Below are 19,767 nucleotides of genomic sequence, written 5' to 3' on the forward strand. Positions count from 1 at the left end.
ACTGTTGAATTTATCTTAATGCTGCTGGCGTTTTCAGCTGAACACAATTATTTTCCATATATTCAATAAACGTTTTCCAATCTTCTTTAAGCGTATGTTCTTCTTGTTCTCTTATTCTGTAAATTAAGCCTGCAAACTGCATATTCTGCCAGCTTAAGTTGCCATTCTTCTTGGGCTAACGAAACACGGGCCACAATAGTAGCATACATAAATAACCTTTTTTGACACCTGGGGATTTCAGTCGGAATTATCCCCAACAGAAAGGACTCTGGTGTGTGTGTGTGTGTGTGTGTGTGTGTGTGTTTGGGGGAGCACTTTTAAACATTTTTTTCAATTCATTTTAGATCATTTCCCAAAAGCTCCCATCATTCCTAACCATCTGGCCACACCAGCTGAGGATCATGGGAACTGGAGTCCAACAGCATCTGGTCACAGGTGCCTCACCTGTTCTTTCCAAAAGCATTGCAATTCTGTTACTACCGCATTTTTCGCTCCATAGGACGCTCCGGACCATAGGGCGCACCTCATTTTTAGAGGAGGAAACAAGAAAAAAAATATTTTTGTTTTGTTTTGTTTTTTTGTTTTGTTTTTGAGGATCAGCTAAAAGTTTTGCAGCTTTTTTGCAAAGGGAAAAGCCCTGGGGTTTGGGGTTGTTTTTTTTTGGAGGATCAGCTAAAGGTTTTGCTGCTGTTTTTGAAAAGGCAAAAGGCCTTTTTTGAGAATCAGCTAAAAGTTTTGCAGCTTTTTTTGCAAAGGGAAAAGCCCTGGGGTTTGGGGTTTTTTTTTTTGGAGGATCAGCTAAAGGTTTTGCTGCTGTTTTTGCAAAGGCAAAAGGCCTTTTTTGAGGATCAGCTAAAGGTTTTGCAGCTTTTTTTGCAAAGGGGGAAAAGCAAAGCTCCTTTTGCAAAGGGGGAAAAGCAAAGAGGAAAAGCCCCATTTTTATGGGGTTTAACTCACATTTCTGAAAAATCTTGAGGAAAGGGAGCCATTTCTACTGTTTCCAGACAGATAATCTAATCAGCCAGTCACATGTCCTGGGGAAACAAACAACCTCCCTCTGCAGCACATTCAACAAAGGAGGGCGGGGCTGAAAGGGAGCCGGGGACTCTTATCTCTCTCCCGATCTCTTGCTGATCAGCTGCTGAGCAGGTCCTTTCAACACTCCCTTTTCTCTTTGTAAAATAAAAAGCACAATCTGCTTTTGGCCCCTGGGCAATTCAGCTCCAGGGACCACCATTCGCTCCATAAGACGCACAGGTATTTCCCCTTACTTTTTAGGAGGAAAAAAGTGCGTCTTATGGAGCAAAAAATACGGTAATTCAGGACCCACTCAGAGCCTCTTGTTTCAGCAGAAAGGTACAACAGAAATGCTAGAATGGGCCCATACTCCTTGGTGTAATGTTGCCATGTTACTACTTAAGGCAATTGCTATAGAAATAACACAGCCGCCCGTCTCTTTCCTTTCTACCACCGTAATAAACAGTTCATTCCACAGTGTGAAATAATAAAATAAGTGGTTTGGAAGAGAGAGAGAAGAGAGGGAGAGTCTCCTGAGAGAAAAGGCAGATTTTCTCATTTGTTCGCTCTAAAATTACCTAATTTCCTCTGGAAAAATGTAGTAAACACTGAAAATCAATCTTATTAATCTTTGCTTTGAAAACTATTTTATCAGAGGAAAGCAGTACAAATTTTTCCTACTTCGAAAGGGTGCCTGGCTTACAGAGCAGCAGTAGAACACAATAGCATCATTCATTTCTCTATGGCAGGGCTAGTCAATGTCTTGCATGCCTGGCCTTATTAAATTACCTACTGCCTTCTGGTATTTTGCTTAGCTCTGCTGTATTAGAGAAGCAATGCAGCTGTTTGCAGTGCTGGAAATTCATCCCCCTTCTGAAATATGCTGAGAGGAAACAGAATAAGGAAGTTTAAAAAGAGAGCTCGAGAAAGGTTCAGAATTTCCTCTAGCTGCTGTTGCACTGCCCAATTTCCTTTTAATTTTTCTGTGCTTTAGTGCTAGTAGCTTGGTGTGTAGATAGACCAGGGGTCAGCAACCTTTTTCAGCCGTGGGCCGGTCCACTGTCCCTCAGACCATGTGGTGGGCCAGACTATATTTTGGAAAATATATATATATATAAATGAATGAATTCCTATGCCCCACAAATAACCCAGAGATGCATTTTAAATAAAAGGACACATTCTACTCATGTACAAACACGCTGATTCCCGGACTGTCCACGGCCCGGATTTAGAAGGTGATTGGGTCGGATCTGGCCCCGTGCCTTAGTTTGCCTACCCATGAGATAGACCCAGTAAGTTCTTGTAGATGTACTGGAATAAAAATATATCTGCCTGGTTTGGGAGATCCCTCTAGGACAGTGGTGGCAAACCTATGGCACGGGTGCCAGAGTGGGCACGCAGAGCCCTCTCTGTTGGCACGCGCCATCACGCCAGCAGTGCCGTTGTTTGGGGTTTTCAAATTGGGCAGCAGCTTCCCCCCACGCCTCCTTGTGAGTAAACTGCTCCCACCCGGCCGGCAGCAGCTTAGAGGCAGTTTATCTCCCCAAAGCAGCTATATTCCTGCCTTCCCGCCCCCCGCCATTGGTGGGATTTTTTTACAGCCAGCAGGCTGTAGTTCATGTATTGGTGGCTTTGTCAAGGGTTTTCATTGATTGGTTGCTGCCTGCGATCTTTGAGACTATGTGTTGTTTCTGCTCCTTGTGCCATAGGAAGCGTTTATAATTCGTGTGAGTGTTTTTTCTCCCCCCCCCAAAAAAACAACTGTGATCCAAGCCCCCCCAAAAGCTCTGTTAGTCTTGGCAACCCCTTCCCCCAAAAAAACTCTGGGCAATGCCCCCCCAAGCTCTATGTGTTGTTTCTGCTCCGCGTTTATAATGCGTGTGAGTGTTTTTCTCCCCACCAAAAAAACTACTGTGATCCAAGCCCCTCAAAAAAGCTCTGGAAGTCTTGGCAACCCCCCCCCAAAAAAACTCTGGAAATGTCCCCCAAAACTCTATGTGTTGTTTCTGCTCCGCGTGCAATAGGAAGCGTTTATAAGGCATGTGAGTGTTTTTCTCCCCCCCCCCAAAAAAAACAAATGTGTTCCAAGCCCTCCCTCAACAACTCAGGGCAGCCCTCCACTCATTTTATTACAGTATATTAATTATTATCCCATATTAAATTGCCGTGTTGGCACTTTGCGATAAATAGATTTTGGGTTGCAGTTTGGGCACTCGGTCTCCAAAAAGTTCGCCACCACTGCTCTAGGACAACATAGAACTCAGCGAGGTGGAATGATTTGCCCATGTTGATTCTTTCAGTTTCTCATTTTTTCCAAACTTACGTTCAGTTCTCCACATTAATGTAGCCATTTGACATTTTTTTTTCTTTTTAAAACTCTCTTGAAAATTCTTCAGCATTTTAGTGCAAATATCTCTTAATAAACACATTTTTGTATGCAGCTTCGACTACTATAATGCACATCTGTATATTACTTTCACTAATGTATTCATTTTCACACACACTTTTACTTAACATCATTATTATTATTATTGGTTGTTCAGAGAACTGAAAAAATGGCAGTTCAGTGGGAATTTTGAAGGGTGGCTGGGTCTTGGTTCTCATATTGTTTTGGAAGGTGCAAAATAGATAAATTTGGATTCAAATGCAAAATGAGTCAAATCTCTCCCCCATCCCTACTCAGCTGCCACACAATTTGTCTCAAATGCTACTTTTGCTGCTAGACAAGCAAGGACTGGAATTCAATTCCTGGTATGGCTTACCATGAAATGCAATCTGGGTGCCTTTACAATACAAAAGAATTGCATGAAAACTGATGTGCAATGTTGAGACTAAGGAGCCTGTATCTTACATCAGCTCAATGTTCTGCAAATCCCTTTCTGCAGGGACAGACCCTGTAACAGCATGTGTAATTCTATCCTCTGTAGAGGCTAGATATTGGTTACCCACACTAAGTTACCCAACATCTGCCCAAGCAACTTCATTTATAGCTTGAAGAGATTGGATACTCTGGCAAACCCAAGCAAACTATCCTTTCCTTTCTCTTTATCTGCACTGAGCCTCCTTTGCAGAGCTGTTAACATCATTGGCTTCCTGGTGCTTTGATCCACAACAATAGCTTGTGTGCATTTTTGAGACTGCGGACTCTTAATTGTTGTTGTTGTTCAGTCGTTCAGTCGTGTCTGACTCTTCATGACCCCATGGACCAGAGCACGCCAGGCACGCCTATCCTCCACAGCCTCTCGCAGTTTGGCCAAACCCATGTTAGTAGCCTCGAGAACACTGTCCAACCATCTCATCCTCTGTCGTCCCCTTCTCCTTGTGCCCTCCATCTTTCCCAACATCAGGGTCTTTTCTAGGGAGTCTTCTCTTCTCATGAGGTGGCCAAAGTACTGAAGCCTCAATTTCAGGATCTGTCCTTCTAGTGAGCACTCAGGGCTGATTTCTTTAAGAATGGATAGGTTTGATCTTCTTGCAGTCCATGGGACTCTCAAGAGTCTCCTCCAGCACCATAATTCAAAAGCATCAATTCTTCGGCGATCAGCCTTCTTTATGGTCCAGCTCTCACTTCCGTACATTACTACTGGGAAAACCATAGCTTTTACTATACGGACCTTTGCGGACTCTTAATAGCATCATCTTAAAACTGCCCCAAGACCTTGTTGTTTTCTGCAGTTGCAAAGGCAATCAAGCCTTGAGCTTTGCCTCTGCCACTGAGGTTTCTGTCTGGCTGTCAACTGCCATGGCCTTCTCCAAGGCGAGATAAGGTTCGAGCAAGACGTGTTCCCTGATGCGAAGTATCACTCTACCAACTGATCCCCAAACATTTCCTCTGCTGCATCACCATTTACCAGTAACAACCAATTCTCTTAAAGCATCATTATATTTCTCCTTGCTTCTTTCCCCACTGGTGAAATGTTTAGCGCTCTACCACAGTATTCACTCTAGGTGCAAAAATGTTCCTTAAAGCCTTTGATTCTCTGAGCTTCTGCTCCCAAAATGAGCCATTTTGAGGGGAACTACCAATTCGAGTTCCCGCTGCCCTACCAGGGAAGAAGGGGTGAGTGAAAATCTATATCAGGGACAAGAGGAGGTATTGAATCAACCTTACCCAAATCAAGTTGAAGTGTGAATCGAAGGCTGTTGCAGGGGGGAAAGGGCCCCACTCTGATTCAGGCCGGGAGGATACAGAGCCCAGGAGACCCCAGAAGACAACCCCTATCATATCCTTCCTATGGGTGGTAGGATACAAGAAGTACCTCTTATTTGCGGAGGCTGCAGTAGAGGGAGTATGAGGGGCCCCTACCAAACAGGCAGTGGATCTAGCTCCAAGGAGTGCCGCAGCCATCATTCCACTGCAGCAGCAACAGCAGCAGGGAGTGCATTCCTTGGAGGGCAGAGGTGATCACCTCACCTCACTTTGTGTCGGGGCTGGCCCTTGCATGAGCAATGCACATAAAGGTAAAAGGTAAAGGAGCCTGGTTAAGTCCAGTAAAAGGCAACTGTGGGGCTGCAGCACTCATCTCGCTTTGAGGCTGAGGGAGCCGGCGTTTGTCCATAGACAGATTCCGGGTTATGTGGCCAGCATGATTAAACAGCTTCAGATGTGAACGGAAAAACACTGTTTATCTTCCTGTCACAGCAGTATCTATTTACCTACTTGCACTGGTTTGCTTTCAAACTGCTAGGTTGGCGAGAGCTGGGACAGAGCAACGGGAGCTCAGCCTTTCGCGGGGATTCAAACCACCAACCTTCTTATTGGGAAGCCCAAAAGGTTCGGTGGTTTAGACCACAGCTTCCTGAATAAACAAGCACACAATCCCTGATAGGTCCACCCCCCATTGTGAGGCTCAAAGCAATGAAGTTGGTGCCAGCTGTTGCCATTGGCTGTGGGTTTCTTGTGATGTCACAAAAGCACTTGGCAACTGAGTGGATATAAAGGCAGGCCAAGGGGAAAGCCCTTTTCTGTTTCCAGCAGGACACACCTGGCAATGGATGTGACATTCAGCACTGCCCAGGTTTCTTCCACTTGGAGGAGGCAAACTGGTGAATGGAAGGAGGCAACTCTCTGGCAGTGGGATGCTAGGGAGTGATAATAAGGCAAGTTTGCTTGCTCGAAGGCTGCTGGGATCCATGGTTGGAAGCTGGTGGATGTCTCATGATGGACCTAAGAGAAGCTGGTAGGTGTTGGTGGATGGAAACCTGTGGCGTTTGTCTGTAGACAGCTTTCTGGGTCATGTGGCCAGCAGGACTAAACCGCTTCGGGCGCAACGGGACACTATGACCGAAACCGGAGTGCATGGAAACACCATTTACCTTCCTGCTGCGGCGGTACCTATTTATCTACTTGCACTGGCATGCTTTCGAACTGCTAGGTTGGCAGGAGCTGGGACAGAGCAACGGGAACTCACCCCGTTGCGGGGATTTGAACCACCAACCTTCTGATCGGCCTGCCCAAGAGGCTCAGTGGTTTAGACCACAGCGCCACCTGCATCCCAATGTTCATATCTTTACCTATAGACATTCCTTCTCATGACTACCCAGTACATAGAGATCTAACATTCTAATCCATGAAGGAAATGGAATGATAGGCTCTTCCAGGTAGGTTTCTTTAAACCAGTTTTTATATGGCTTAATGCCTAAATTGGTTACTAACAGGCTTACAAAATATGTAAGCCACTTACACAACACAAAACATGCAATATTTAAAAGTCAGACTAAAATCTCATTTAAACGACACAATGGTGAAAACAAGAGACTCGGGTCGAGAGAGGTGTCTTCCAAGCAGACAGAATGCCAATACAGATGGGGGGCCTCTCGTATTTCATCTGGGAGTGTTTTGGAGGAAAGTTGGTGGTGACGTTAGCGTCAATGTCAAAAGAGCCCCCCTCCCCATCTTTGTTGCCAAATTGTTTTATAGTAAGGATTCCCAAATGCCAGAGACAAAGGCTTAAAGCTTCATTATACCAGCAACGTACTCATTCACAGATCAGCGTGATTACTTATCGTCATCCTACACACAAAACTGAATGCAAGCCCATGGAATGGTTGAGAACAACAGCCTCTGTATGGGCTGCTCTCCTTAGAACACATGTGGATGTGGAAGTTCCGATTCCGTGGGGATTGCATTGTTTCTTATGTATTCTGTTACTCTGACCTGTGATCCTGTATGAGCTTCACTTATCCCAGTGACTCACAGCTCAGATTCACTGACTGCAATTTCAAAGAGAGTAGTATCACTCCTGTTGCTGACAAATTAGTCTATATGGTGCTGACTCAATAGGCCGGCTGACTAACAGAACATTCTAAGCGATTAGCCTGTTGTCAATCAGTGCAGATGCTCTTCTTTAATTGGTGTTTTCCTTGAATCGCTAACCTCCAGCTATGGAAAGCTGCCTGTTGTCTCCCATGTTTTTAAATGCTCCCTCTTCTTTCTTCCTCTCGGAAGGAAATTCGATGGAGTGGGATGTGGCAGCAAATGAAGAACACGGTGTGAAATAGAAACTCGTTGCATTTTCCCGGAAAATAATTATGCGCAGAACAAGTTCAGAGGGACTACGGCACATGCCGTGCAATATAAAGACCTGGGACTTTAATTCAGCTTTGTGGCAAGTCAGTCTTTGCTGGGAGGTCAGAATAACATGACTTCGCTGGAGAGTTTTTGCACAATAAACTGAGTGCTCCCCCCATGGCACCAAAAGGCCAGGCACAGCTTTGCTCTTGAATCAAGGTCATAGGACCCAAACCCAGGGGCCCATGGGTGCTTGGGCACCCACAGAAATATAATTGTGGGGGCTGAGCACCCACAAACTCTTTTAAAAAAAATTGTAGTCTTTTATTTATGAATCCTCTTTTACAAGCATCTCAAGGGGCACCCACAAACTCAATGAGCTCAGCCGACAGGCAGCAATGGCACGGGCTCTGAGAGAGAAGCAATTCAGCTCTGTCCTCCACAGCCAGGAAGCAAGGCACCCTTTCTGGGGGTGCGGGCCTCGGACATGGAGTCTCTCTGCCTCCAAGTCTGAGACCCTCCCCATGGAAAATAGTGCCCCACTGGCTGAGGAGAGGAGGAGGAAGAGGAGACACCACTTCCACCGGCCACAGCAACACAGACGTGCAATGTCACATGTACACGCCTGCACATTATGCTTGTGATGTCACATTCTATATGTGTATGCATGTGCGTGTGACAGCGCACATCTGCATTATGGTGGCAGGCACCCACGACCTTGAGGGGGAAATGGCACCCCTGGTCAAGGTTCACTGGAGCCAGTGTGGTGTAGTGGTTAAGAGTGGTAGACTCGTAATCTGGGGAACCGGGTTCGTGTCTCCGCTCCTCCACATGCAGCTGCTGGGTGACCTTGGGCTAGTCACACTTCTTGAAGTCTCTCAGCCCCACTCACCTCACAGAGTGTCTGTTGTGGGGGAGGAAGGGAAAGGAGAATGTTAGCTGCTTTGAGACTCCTTCGGGTAGTGATAAAGCGGGATATCAAATCCAAACTCCTCCTCCTCCTCTTCTTCTTCTTCTTCTTCTTCTTCTTCTTCTTCTTCTTCTTCTTCTTCAAAGCACGAACCTCTACAGCACTAATGGTTGAAAAGATTCGTCTTCTGCCACACTGGGCAATATCAGTGTGGTATATGTAGGGATTGGGAAGAAATTAAATGTCAGTCAGCATTTAAAAATGCAACCTTCCAAATTCACTTCTAAAACAATTCAAGAACTGAAACACAGCCAAGCTTCGAAATTCACACTGCTCTGAATTTTTGAAGTGCAATTTTCCAGCCACATAATTCATGCAAAAATGCATGCACCTAGGGTAACGTGTGACTAAAAATCAGGGTGGTCTGTTCTGTTTTGCTGCTAGAGGCAACATGGGAAACTACTCCCCCCGGAGTCATGTGGCTGCAGAAGCAGCAGCTTCCAGCTTCCGGCAAGATCTCATGGAAAGGTTCGAAATTTCTTGGGGAGATTACTGTGTGTATTAGGCAAAACTGCAGACAAACGTGTGTATCTGGGTAAATGCACACTAAATGCTGGTGAGTCTTCATAAGGACTTTTAAAAATCGCGAACTGGTGGAAATGTGGAGAACTGGACTTAAAATCAGGGAAAAAATGTGATAAAAAAACTCACAATTGCTAGATCCACCCATCCCTATGTATATGTAGGCCTGTGCACTGACTTGCTGCTTACTCTGGATAACAAGGAGTATTGGTGGGCAGACTTTCAAATTGTTGAGTTGGGTTGTGCCATTAACATGACATGGCAGTATGCAGAACCCCAAGCTTTCCAAGTATCTCTGCTGCCTTGGTTTTTCCAAAAAGCTAAACAGTACGCAGACCTTTTGTTTTCAGCTTTTCTGAGAATGAAACGAAGCTGATTAAGGTAGAGAGAGTACACGAGCAGAGAGCTGCAAAGGACAGGAGATGGGTGGAGAAGGGAGGAAATCTAGCATGATGGCCCATGGGTAGGCAAACTAAGGCCCGGGGGCTGGATCCGGCCCAATCGCCCGGGGACAGTCCAGGAATCAGCATGTTTTTACATGAGTAGGATGTGCCCTTCTATTTAAAATGCATCTCTGGGTTATTTGTGGGGGCTGCCTGGTGTTTTTACATGACTAGAAGGTGTGCTTTTATTTAAAATGGATCTCTGGGTTATTTGTGGGGCATAGGAATTCGTTCATTTATTTATTTATTTATTCAAAATATAGTCCGTCCACCCCCACAAGGTCTGAGGGAGAGTGGACAGGCCCCCTGCTGAAAAGGTTTGCTGACCCCTTCCCCCGGACCTATTTGTTTGAATTTAGCAGGTTTCTTACCCAGGGGCACCCCCACCATATGTCCAGTTTTCAAACATAGTGTCCTCCCCTCCAAAAAAGGGGAGGAAATGCACTTTTTATTTTCCCATACTTGCATGAAAGCCACTTTCTGAAATGTGGCGTGCTTCTTCCTCTCAGATAGGGCGACTGTACCTGCAATTTCTATCCAAATCTGACAGAGCTTTTTAAAAGTTGGAGACTTTATCATTAAAAAAAAAAAAAAACAACCAGAATTTTAAAGGTTCCCCATATGAAAACCCTTGGGTGGAGCTGCCTGAAAGCTTAACCCGCTCATAAGGAGCTCCTGTGCCTACAAATTTCATCCACTTATAGGAAAAAGGCGGGGAAGGGTATAGCTATATTTAGATCCCCTACTATAGTCAAGAGGGGGCAAAGCAGAGATTCAGGTTTAGAGCTATACAAGGAATAGATCTAGAATGTTGCAGAGTGACTCTAAAACAGTTCTAACTGCTTCCAGATACTGCAGGCACAAATGCAAGTTGTAAGTTGCTGTGCATCCAGAGTGACGGGTTCCAGCATCAATGTTTGGCGTGACAACCCATTTCTCTATTCTAATAGTGCAAACCAGACCTGCCTCCAGTAGTTCTTGATTTTGGAGTGGGGTATCACAGTCACATCAAAGGTTTAGGCTATTATTGTTGTTATGATGGATGGATGGATGGATGGATGGATGGATTTGACTGACTGATTGATTGATTGATTGAATTAATATACCACCCTATATCCGGGGGTCTCAGGGCGGTTCACAGAATAAAATCAAGATATAAAAAAAATACCTAATAAAAATAAAAACAACAACCCAATAGCCCCCCCCCCCCAAAAAAAACCACATTTTAAGAGGGCATGGGATGTAAATCGGAGCAACCAAAGGCCTGGTTAAAAAGGAAGATTTTTGCCTGGTGCCTAAAGGTGTATAATGAAGGCGCCAGGCGAACTTCCCTGGGGAGAGCACCCCACAGATGGGGAGCCACTGCAGAGAAGACCCTGTTATCCTGTTGCCACAATCTGGACCTCTCGAGGAGGAGGCACATGAAGGAGGGCCTCAGAAGGTGATCTCAGAGTCTGGGTAGGTTCATATGGAAAGAGGCGGTCCTTGAGGTATTGCTGTCCTGAGCTGTTTAAAGTTTAAGTTGTGCAACACTGGCTTCAATGGAAATAAAACTAATATGTTAACTGTTTTCAGAGACTGGGGGACCTTAGTTAAATGCTTCTCGTGTACCATTTCCTTCTGATATAAGCACTTCATAAGATTAGAGGAATCTGCACTGATTTATACAACCCTTATAGTGAGTCACCAACTGGCATATTGCCTTGCAGTTGGGAGTTATGGTGAAACACTTCAGATGACAATTCCCCCCCCCCCCAAAAAAAAGATTTATATGCTACGTAAATATAATAAAACCTCAAAGCAATGAGGGTTTAGCATGCAGTCTATGATTATCTGCCTTCTTGTTTCTCCATTCCCAGGGAGCTGCCAAAACTCCAAAGAACTGCAAAGATCAAATGCATCTCCTTCTGACCGCACAAGAGCAAATCATCTGAATTATTTTTGGTACCTCACAGTAAAGGGTGCTGCGTGAAACTAGGGGTCATTTTACGAGGGCTGGTCCCTGTTGTTTACATAGCTATTTTTCATTAGCCCTGATGTCCATCGTGTCAAGGGTAAATTAATTGGTTTAGTTTTTCATCATCTAGGTCAACATGCAGGTCAAGGGAAAACCTTGACAGGGTCATCCTTTTTCAATAATTACAAGCCAAAATACTGTAATTAATATTCTTTTAAGAAAAACCCAGAATTATTTCTATTAGGAATGCTAGATGACGAGATCCAAGTGAGAGACAGATGTCTATCGATGTACGTGGCGGCAGCAGCCAGACTCCTCATAGCGAGAAATTGGGAAAGGGATAGAACACCTAGTAAAGAAGATTGGCAAATCATATTGCAATTTGGCCACAAAAATAGGGGAAATTAAAGGAATAAGTGAATACAAAATAGAGAAAGGTTGGAAATTATTTAAGGATTATATAACAGGTTTTGTAGAAAAAGCTGATCTCTTGGCAGATTTGTGAAGGCTCAAACAAATAAATATTGGAAAAGGAAGAAATACAGATAGAGGTATACATAAGAACAAAGAACCAAAAAGTGCAATATAGGAAAGGCTGGAAGTCATCACGGGGTGGTGGGTGGTGGTGGTGTGGAAAGTAATTTTCTTTTCTCTTATATAGTCTTTTAATTTCGATGTAATCTTTTTTTTTCTCATTGTTCCTCCGGTTTCTCTTTTTGTAATTTGCAAATATATCAATAAAAATAGAATTAAAAAATACTGCAGAGGTAAAACACAATAGAATTTAAGTGGGTGACTGCTATTCAGAAAACACCATGCATTTACAGTTCACAGTACAGCAAGTACAGCTGGAGGAGACTCTTGAGAGTCCCATGGACTGCAAGAAGACCAAACCTATCCATTCTTAAGGAAATCAGCCCTGAGTGCTCACTGGAAGGACAGATCCTGAAGCTGAGGCTCCAATACTTTGGCCACATCATGAGAAGAGAAGACCCCCTGGAAAAGACCCTGATGTTGGGAAAGACTGAGGGCACAAGGAGAAGGGGAGGACAGAGGACAAGATGGTTGGACAGTGTTCTCGAAGCTACCAACATGAGTCTGACCAAACTGCGGGAGGCAGTGGAAGACAGGAGTGCCTGGCGTGCTCTGGTGGTCCATGGGGTCACGAATAGTCGGACACGACTAAGCGACTAAACAACAACGACAGTACAGCAAGTGTTACCCAGGCTGAAAAGTGCAGCTCATTGTACTGGACTGTTTGAAACAGGGATGCTATGCATCATTTAAAGATTGGATATTAAATATACTGTGGTGGGAAAACGGAAGTGACTTTCTAGTATCTGCTACCATGTCAACAGTCCTGAACTTGTACCTGGAGTTTGATAACTGTACAAACTTGACAGAGATGAGGATGAGAAAAGTCTTGTTATGGGGGGAGAACAACCCATTCCCACTGTTTTATTAATTGAAGTTGCTCCTCTTGCTCCCCTCCAAATCAATGGGCTGGTGAAATTGACTAAATCAGACTTCTGATCTGATTTCTCCCCAAAGTGAAAGGGTTAACTGACCCCATATATGGATGCACACACCCTTGCACATATTAAAACCAGTGCTTTTTTCTAGGGGTATGCAGGGGTACACATACCCCTAAACATTTTGTGAATCTTTGTACTTTTATCTATTTACTGTATTTATTTTGAAGGGGGGTGGGTGGGTGGGAGGGAGGGAAAGGGACTGAGTACACATGCGCATTCAACTGCCTGGCATCTGTGTTACCCAGGAGATCGCAGCCACAGAGATAAAAGAAGAGTCGTTCCATTTTCTGGAGAGGTCACTTCCTGGTTCGTTTGGAGAAGTCGTTTTCAACAGAGCCCGCACGCAGCTGTACTGAGGCAGCACCGGGTGCTGAAATTTTGCGCTCCTAACAATTTTGCACCTGGGGAAGTCACCCCTGTGCCTCCCCAATGCTTCGCCACTGCAATCTGGGTTACTAAAGGCTTGGCCCCACTTCCGTTTGCCTCACCATTCCCCCCCTGAGAAAACCCATGGTTTACCACTGAATCAGACCAAACAGCAGCTGGCTTTTCCACAGACTGCTGTTTGTTCCTATTCAGCAGTAAAGAGCATGTTTTCCTGTGGAAAGCTGCAGGGCAAATGAAATACTGCTTGGACTTAACAAATGGAAAAGCTCTCAGCCCCATGCTTCCTAGGCATGGGACAAGTGTGGACGAGTGATCCTGGAACATTAAAAAAAAAAAAAAAACTGTGTTTTTACTTTGCCCCTGAAACACTTGAATGGTGTTTGTCTAGCCTCCAGGACTAGGCAATTTGTGAGGGTGATCAGTTGTGCTCCAGCTTTCCAGGTAGAATAATTCTCCCTAAAGGTTACCACTAATTGCCTGGAGACGTCAGCTTTAAAATATTGTGCTATGCTGCCTGCGGTCCTTTCCCATCAAATTTCTTTTCCCCTTTAGTGGTAAATGCTGTCTGAGAGAGAGAGAGAGAGAGAGAGAGAGAGAGAGAGAGAGAGAGAGAAATAAGTCCTTCTTGGAACTGCTCTTTTCTTCTTTTGACTGCCTTTCAGTAATCATAATTTGTATCCAGCCTCATAAAAGAGAACCTTGTGATTCTCAAAAGCTGTTGAGAACGGCAGCATTTAAGAGTCTCGACCAGCGAGTACAGGAAATTGCAGCTGAGCCGAGCCAGGACAGTTCCTTGCCTTCTCTGACTGATGCAGCCGTTGCTAAGATGGGGAAAGCATGTTCTGCTGGACAGTCACTAAAATCCATCCTGGTTTGTTGATTGCTCTGGCTTAAATTCAGAGGACTGCCTAAGTCATGACTGGTTTTGTTCCCGGCAGCACGAGAGAGAACTGGGTTCAAATCCAAAACTAGGTGATCTCAGCCAAAACTACCCCAAAGGCTTGCTTAAAGCAAATGGCAGGCTGCATACATTCCCTTGGGCAGCTTTGAGAAAGGCCAGTTTAAAAAATGTAATAAGAAGAAACTGTACCATATCCATAAGCAACAATTTTAAATTTAGAGGCATATAGACTCATAGAATTGTAGAGTTGGAAGGGATCCTGGGGATCATCTAGTCCAACCCCCTGCAATGCAGGAATCTTGCCCAGCGTGGGGATCGAACCCATGACCCTGAGATTAAGTCTCCTGCTTTACTGACTGAGCTATCCCTGCTTAATATTTACATTGATGGCCTGTAATGTGTCTTTAATGTTGTACACCACACGGGGATCCTTTGATAAAGGACGGTATAAAATTGTATTATTATTATTATTATTATTATTATTATTATTATTATTATTATTATTACAGGCTACCTCCCAACCTATGTTTAAAGGGTTTGCTGTAACATTTCAGCATTTATTATTAATAAAATTAAGCAGAGTATAGAAACTGAAATACTGAGCAGTGTGATCAGAAAATTTATACCACAAGATGACAATTTGCTGACTGCAGTATGGCCCGAAAGCCTTCCTCTGAAGATAGCAGGGATCAGGTAGGCCTGTACAGAGGTTCACCAAGTTCCCAGACCTCAAGTTACGTTACTCAGGGCTTTATGACAAAAACTTGAACATGATTCGGTAGGAAACAGGCAACTTGTCTTCTTCTTTGGCGATCCCTCGTAGCCAAGGATGGTTGTCTTCCATGAACATGGTCTTAACAGTGAGTCCCGTAGGTGACTGTGGAGGCCAGTTCTGGAACCACACGTCCTTCCACAGTGGGGACATAGGTTTCCAGGCAGGAGTTGATCACGTTGTGGATTTGCCAAGCATGCCTTCCTCTTAGCACTTTTCTCCCTTTTGTCCTGAGTTCAAACGTCTTCAAAGCCTACGGCACCTTTGGTCAAGGCTGTATACAATCGCTATACAATCGCTCTCTATACAATCGCTATTAGTTCATAACAAGCTGCTTCCAACGAGTTAGAAATACAGCCATTTTAAAAATAAAGCCAGAAAGGTCACTAAATTGTATGAGCATATGGCAAGAGGTGCGTCCCTCGTCATTAGCGACGTCACCAGAGATGTCACGAGATGCCAGTGATACTTGAGAAACCACATTCTGCACAGCAATAATAGCAGCACTAAATCGGGGGGGAGAAGCATGTTTTTCCTTTTTACTAGATGCGGCGGTTTGACTGTTCAGAAAATGTGTTATCCCTGCAATGAAAACGCACCCTTGAGGGGAAGACACGTGGGGCGATTCCTCTGAATCTCGAAACAGCTTTTCGGCGAGGCTTGTGCATGTTTACTGAGAAAAGCCACTGTACTATTAGCAGCATTGCATTTTTACTAATTCATTTCGTTTCAATATGCAATCCGGTGCTTTCAGCAAAACAGTTTGCATCTGGGCGTTCCCAATGCTTGTTAAATTGCCGCGATTTGTTCAGTGTGCAATGGTGACTGATCTCCCTGTTGGGCCTGAGAAAGGAATAAAAATGCTGGTGTACATTTTTATAGGGAGCTATCTCTAAGCAACCGAGTGAAGGCTGCTGCCTCCTTTGCCAGCTCTCTCCTTCAGATCGTGAGTAAGCACCTGGGTGCTCAGAGAACATGGTTTACTCATAATGCCAGTCGGGTTGCCTTTCGCCCCATGAGACGGCTGGCTCTCACAATCACCCACCTCACCCCCCCCTTTTGTTCCCAAGCCACAAACCACTGCCTACCCTTTATTCCCGCCCGCCCGCTCCCCCCGGCATGTCTAATACCAAACTGACGGACAGACTGCTCATCAGCCTTCCCACAACCAGCCCACTAATAAGCACTGGGAGATCTTGTTGAATTAATCATGGTCTGCTTGTGGGTCAGAAATGCATTTTTGCAGTGCAGTGGGGGGAATCCTGACCACCACACAAGGTCAGTTTAGCAGGTTTGCTGATGATTACTGGAACAGAATGATTTGAATGTATTCATGATAGAAGGAATACTCCCCCCCCCCCACCACCAATGAAGGATGCTTTAAAAACAATTATGTTAGCAGGCAGCTTGATTTCATTGGAGCTCATTCTTCCTTGAGGGAGAACTACCTGAAAGTGATTTGCAGATGCTATCTAACTCCGAGTAGACTTGCTAAGATGTATAAGACTGAATCAGATAAGTGCTGGAGATGCCATGAGACTGAGGGTACTGGACGTTCTATCATATGTGGTGGACCTGTAAAAGGGTAAAAGAGTATTGGGAAATATTCCATAATGATTTGAGGGGGCGGGGGTTTAAAAGTACTTTTCCAAAAAAAAAAGCTGTGGGAATATGTTTCAAGGTGCTCCTGTACCTGTTTGCTTTATGCTTACTTTAAGGTAACCTTCCGCGTTAGGAAGGAAGGGCAAAGGATCCAGCAGAGAGTTTCCTGCATGGATCCCTCCGCGTTTGGCAAAGCGCACCAATTTAGCCAATGTAACGGCCAGTAGATAGTTTCCCGCCCAGAAACTAGCATAGAGACAAGGTTGTGATTGGTTCATGTAAATGTTATGACGATGTTTGATTCCTTAATAAATAGCCTCCGCTCTCTGTAGCGTGTGTGGAGAACGCGCGAGACAAGCCAGAGAAAACATCAGTGCGTGACAAGCCAGAGAGAAACCGAAAGTAAAACCAGCCGCACAGAGCAGTTGAGAGCTTCTTCACCATTGACTGCAGTCTCTTAGTTTTGGCCGCTACCTAGCTTAGCCTATCTTTCACTCCGGAGACCTCCGGAATCTCCGGAACCTTCAGATACCTGCAGAAAACCTTCGGAAACCTTCAGCAACCTTCAGCACTCACGACAACTACCTTCAGATCATAGCCAGCGGACCCTTTCACGACGCAGTGGGAGCAGGAACTCCGGGATTACTGGTCGTCCGATCTGCTGGCTATCCCCGGTGTTATGTATTGAAGTTCTCACCCTAGGCCACTAGGGGTGTGTGTATATAGTTCATTCTGCTGCAGTCTTCACTCAGGTCCGCATATGCAAATGAAGGATTGTAAACTGACGTTCAGGGATTGGTTAACTGCGGAAAGTTGTTACTGTTGCTTTGTAGCTGAGTTCTATATAAGCAGGCTGCTGAGGCCTTCAGCTCAGTTCTGTTCCAGCCTGAGAATAAACAAGAGCTGTTTGGAAATCACTGTGTCGTCTGCTGTGTCCACCCACGGCTTAACACCCACAAAAAGCCAGAGTCCTTTTTGATGGGGATAACTCGGATGGTCAAAAAAAGGTTATTTATGTATGCCACTACTTACTGCAGCCTGTGTTTCGTTAGGCCAAAAATGGAAATTGAGCAAAGTTCCAACCAAAAAAGAATGGCAACTTAAACTGATGAAATATCCAGGAAGATTCTCGAGCACGCTTGGAAGTTTAATCATCTGTTGTCATGTGACTTTGGTGACTGACAGGTTAGTGGTCCTGCCTAACCCCCAAAGTGGGGAGTTTTGAATCCTACCCCTGGTTTACTTGAAAAAATGGCAAACGCCTGTCATTCCAGCAATATTTCCTTAAGTTACAGATTCCAGTAATGAAAAACGGGGTCCCATTTCTGCACAACGTCGATCAGACCACACATAAAAGTTATACTGTGTTGCCTAAACATTTGCAGTTCTCCGTAGTTCAACATTTGGCAACATCCTCACTCAGTAATTGAAATGTCTACACATTTGTTGAAATAACTGTCTTGCCATTCTTTTTCGTGCTTGAATGTTTAAAAACAAAAAACCCTGCAATTCCAAGAATGTACAATGTGTGTGTTTTTTATATATAAAAAAGCAGTATGACTCAGCACTGGTTCTGCACAAAGGCTTCTCTTCGTCACAATATCCACATATTCCTTATAAGTTCATTCTACTGCAAACTCATGTGCTGTTCAGTGGGAACCCCAGGAATTGGCAGGCAGCACACAAGGAAACTCCATGCTCCAAGATGGTCTGATTCTTGGGCCCTTTATCCCCTAGAACTCGTATGACATGCACATGTGGGTTATGCCACTAGTTGCTTTTCCACTTGCGCAGAATTATAGCTTATTAATTGTTGCTGGTGTGAGTTTGGGCTCAGGGTGTATATTGCAAGCAGTGCCTTGCTGTGTGGGTTGGGGGGGCACAGAAGGCGAACCCCCATTTCTGTTCCCTGAATTGGTCTTGCAGTTTTTTTGGGGGGGGGGTTTATTTTTATTTTTTACAAAGCGTGTTCTCCTTCATGGAGAGCATGTGTTGCGGTGGGGGCTAACAAGTCACCCCTCTGCTGCTGGGCGGGTTAGTCTGGATGGCCTCAACTATGATTGGGCTCTGGCTGTCGTTGGGGAGATTCATATGTTGCAATTTGTTGATGGACGGCCCAGAGCCTATAAATTACCTTGCCCACAGCGTGGGAGCTCTCCTGGCTTCGTGCATCGGATCACCCGCCCTCCCTCCCTGTTATTAGGCCTCTTCATTGACCTTGCTATGCCTGTCATGGGGTCGTCTGCGTTGGAGCAGGGGCCTGGTAGGAATTTTTCCCATTTGGCTGATTGGCTGGTGCCATTTGGTTTTCGCCTACTGCGTAGCAATTAGTCACAACTTGTAAGGTTGGCGGTTAGGCATTGGTTATAAATTGGTTGAGGAGGGGCAGAGTTGGCTGTGGTTGCCCCTCCTATGCTGCGAAGGGGCAGGTTGGCTGTGGTAGCCCCTTCAAGGCTGCTGCTGCAAGGGGAATTCCGTTAAAGGAATCCAGGGGCTCACTATGCTTGTCCGTTTCCCCCCGGTCGGGGGCCAGGGCCCACGCAACAGCCCCTGGGAGCATTTGGGGAGAAGGGCACACATTCTCTCCCCAAAGTGTTTTCCCCTTTACTGACTCCACAGGCGGGTGGATGTCAGTTCTGTCCCCAGCGGGACAGATAGTCTTAACCAATGCCTAAGCAACCACTCACTTAATTTGTATTTTAATAAAGTTGTGACCAAAATAATGCCAAAAACCTTAAACTTATATCTGGTGTGAAGTGTGTTTTATTTGAGGGGTGGTTTGGGGACCTCGACACACAATAATAATTATTATTAGTTTTCAGTTAACAATAATCCAATGGCTGCCTCATTATAACAATGCCAAATTATAATACAATTACGAACCCCAATCATTCAGATGCCAAAATTTATAATTTAGGTGGCCTCCTGTGTGCTAGAATGGATGGTTTGGTGATTTACTTTGTTTCTGCGTTCCAAAATCTTATTCATCTCAATTACATTCCATTCAAACGAACAATGTCTTATACAAGAACTGCAATATTAACGATATCCAATGATCTTGACACATTAAATGCTTGATAAATCTATAGGTGAAGCATTCAAACTATATCCTTATTCCTCCTGTGTGCGGCGATTATTCTGTCTATTGGT

Source organism: Lacerta agilis, chromosome 11 (assembly GCF_009819535.1).
Source record: "Lacerta agilis isolate rLacAgi1 chromosome 11, rLacAgi1.pri, whole genome shotgun sequence".
Lineage (NCBI taxonomy): Eukaryota > Metazoa > Chordata > Lepidosauria > Squamata > Lacertidae > Lacerta > Lacerta agilis.